The sequence below is a fragment of the Etheostoma spectabile genome, chromosome 4 (assembly GCF_008692095.1).
Source record: "Etheostoma spectabile isolate EspeVRDwgs_2016 chromosome 4, UIUC_Espe_1.0, whole genome shotgun sequence".
Lineage (NCBI taxonomy): Eukaryota > Metazoa > Chordata > Actinopteri > Perciformes > Percidae > Etheostoma > Etheostoma spectabile.
The window spans coordinates 29,944,449-29,947,858 of NC_045736.1; the positions used below are offsets into that span (position 1 = coordinate 29,944,449).

At 44.6% G+C, this 3,410-nt stretch overlaps 1 protein-coding gene across 4 annotated transcripts in view; it reads left to right on the forward strand.

Annotated features, from left to right (window-relative positions):
- The window catches only part of arhgef10la (Rho guanine nucleotide exchange factor (GEF) 10-like a), a 190,549-nt gene that overhangs the window by 131,169 nt on the left and 55,970 nt on the right, over positions 1–3,410 (forward strand). The window lies entirely within an intron of this gene.

A 3,410-nucleotide genomic window follows, 5' to 3' on the forward strand; every position in this document is an offset into this window, starting at 1 on the left:
AGGCTGAGGTCAGTAGTGGTGCGGATGTCATGTTTACATGACAGTAAACACTGGAAGGCTACAGCTGGACTTCAATGTAAATGATATCGGAAAACCTCTGATAGTAGATGATATCTCCTGGTACATTTTGTCATACTGCCTTACTCTAATTGTTTACATAATACATACATAAAACAATTAAGTATAAGAATAAAGTGTGTGTTGATTTATGACATGAAATTGTGGCACTTAGCATAATACTGTATGAAGTAATACGGAGTTTTAACTGTTATCAGTGTAATATAATAATACCAATACTATATTGAAATGATAACGGATGTAGTGTTAATACTCAGGAAGTAAAGTGCTTCCCTTTGCTCAATCCGTCAAAGCGATTTGACTCTCACCGATGCTAAGTTCTCCTATTAAGCAGCCATTAGTCCGTAGTGGTGGTGGAATCTTTATGTCGATAACGATTTTGTTGAAAGAGATCATAGTGCCATTTAACACAGTCCCTTCCCATTGAAGGCGATCAAAGCCCCCTTGTCTTGACCTAACAGCTAAAAATGCATTGCTTGAGCGATGAGCTCACTCTAAACACACCCAGCCTGTTGGAATTACGAGGTGACACGAGAAGATCCCTTCAAGATGCGGGCTGCAAAATTCCAATCAATACAAGCTAAGTTAAGACCTAGAAGCCTCCAATAGACCAAATGGTCAGCACAGGTGAGAGATAGACTAAAAGGGTTTTAGGAGTCAAGAAATCAATTTGAAGGGGCTGAAAGATGATATTTCCAACCACATTTTCTATCGCTATAATGTGCTTATGGGTCTTACTGAGCAAGGTGGTGCGGCGGGGGAGCCAAATTACCATGGCCACCGGGGGAGGATGTTATAAAGTGATCATGCCATTATCTTAATGGCTGTGGGACACCCAAGCATAAATCAATGTTCCAACATTAGATTAAGAACTATATGCCAAACCATAGTCTGCTCGCCAAGCGGCCGGGATAAAAAGGCGAGGTGAAACGGCAGCTGGAAGTGCGGAAAGTCTAGATTTGACACAGTAGGGGAGGGTGGAGGGGAGATTTCCCCAAAGATCTCGCTGACATTCCGGAGTATTTTGCCAAAGTGTGTCACACCTGGCTGGAAGCGGAGCCAAGTCAATTAATGTATTTTGAGCCAGTGAGAGCGTGCAGTCTCCGAGGAGCTGCTCATATTCTCCACTCCGTGCACAAACAAATGTAGCTGCTGAGCACGCCAGTGACGGGCATGGCAGCCACGTCGGCCATGTGGTTTACCACGGCAACATGGTGGCCCAATGGTTAGCACCGGGGCCTCACAGCAAGAAGGCTTTGAATTTGAATCCAGGTCGTTCCGGGACTTTTTGTGTGGCGTTTGTACGTTCTCCCCATCTCTCTGTGGGTTTCCTCCAGGTGCTCCGGTTTCTCCCCCCCCCCACCAACAAAAACATGTCCTAGGTTCTTCAGTCAGTGCCCTTGATCAAGGCACTGGCTCAGATCTGGCGTTGGTCCCCAGGGGCTGTAAATGGTTGCCCCCCTGCTCCCTTGAAACTACTATTTTTTCTATTTTTGTTATTTCCACTCTTCACTCTAACCCCAACCGGCCCGTCAGACACCGCCTACCAAGAGCCTGGGTCTGACCGAGGTTTCTTCCTAAAAGGAAGTTTTTCCTCGCCACTGTCGCCCTGTTGCTTGCTCTGGAGGAGACTACTAGAACTGTTGGGTCCTTGTAAATTCTGGAGTGTGGTCTAGACCTGCTCTATCTGTAAAGTGTCTCGAGATAACTCTTGTTATGAATTGATGCTATAAATAAAGTTGAAATGAATTGAAAATTGTGGGATGGGTTAAATGCAGAGAATGAATTTTGCTACATGGACAATATGTGACAACAAAAGTACCTTTATTTATTGTTTCACGTGGCTTTGTTTTTTAAGAGCAATTCAATTGAGCATGTATCTTCTCACACAAGTTGCTGCTGTCACGACATGTGATGGTCACTCGTGTTATTAAGGCGAAAGTGAGATTCTTGAATGGGAGTCATTTATGCTTGCATGGGCAGTATATGTTCATGTGGCTTAACCCTGCCTATACAGTATGCCTGTGCTTGAGTTGCATGTGTATCTGTGTATGTTTGGCCATATGCTGTAGATGTGCACTGCTGCTGTGCATCACAAGAATGGGTATGTGCTGGGAATAGGGGCCTAGGTATCAGAAAGCTGAAGAGCTCAGCTGTAGTAGTTCTTTCCCATTTTTGACTAAAGAGAAGGTAGCATTAAATGGAGTGACTTTAAGTCCTTCATGCAGAGCAGACTGTGATTAGGGGCTTAACTCAGCAGCAGCCCTCCCCCCCTCCTCTCCCTCTCTGTGTCTCCATCTTTGCCTCAGCCACTGCCTCTGGGACACACACATGCCTCTCTGTGCCAAAGCTCCGCAGCATCTCTTTCTCCAGCTCTTGCAGCTTTTCTTGGCAGTCTGAGTTACAGTGAGAAAGGATGAAGAAAAGGAGGCGAGGGAAAAAAAAGAAAGCCCAGATTAAAAGAGATGTGGCCGAAGGGTCCGAAGCCATTTCCTACATAAAATAGAGTTCTAAAGCGGCGTAGCATGAACAATACGCACAGGTCACCTGAGGGAGCCCAAGCCACTGCTGACTGTGTCCCGGTCCACTCGGTACGAGCGGGACAGGGCTACTGGGGGGGACTGGTCAGGCACCGGAGATAAACCTTATCGCAAGTCAGCTGAGTGAGAAGAGCGGAGGCAGACTGACTCCTCTCAATTTATCTCTTTCTTTTCTCCCTCTGTTTCTCTCTCTCTCTCTCTCTCTCTCTCACACACACATATTCAGACACTATCTTGGTTAATAGACAAGCCACATTCCGATGGTCCTTGTTGTTTAAAGAGTCAGTGCACGCGTTGTTTCATTGCCCTCTCTGCCATTTTGAAAGACGAAACGAGTAGGTTTGGCAGTTGGCCCAAAGGGAGGGAGTGAGGTAGTCGGGTTAGGAGTTAATAGGAGATACTATAGTCGAAAGGGTAACAGCTGAACCTGATTTCTACACAGGAGAATCAGCTGTTAAATGGAAAACCTACTACTAATTTACCTGCACAAGAAAAATGTTGTGCAAGATGTCTTTTTTTTTTTGGCCCTTACCTAATAAAGAGGAATAGATCAAATATTCAGCTCATAATTTGACTTACTGAAACAGAAATTACATACAGACATTTTAAAAATCACATTTAGACAGCAGGGGTGGGAGTCACCAGACGCCTCCCGATACACTATCATCACGATACTTATGCCACGATACGATTTTATTGCTATTTTAAACATATTGCAGTATTCTGCGATATATAGCAATTTATAACCTTTTTTTTTAACTTCGAATTTTTCCCAATTTCAAATGATGTCCC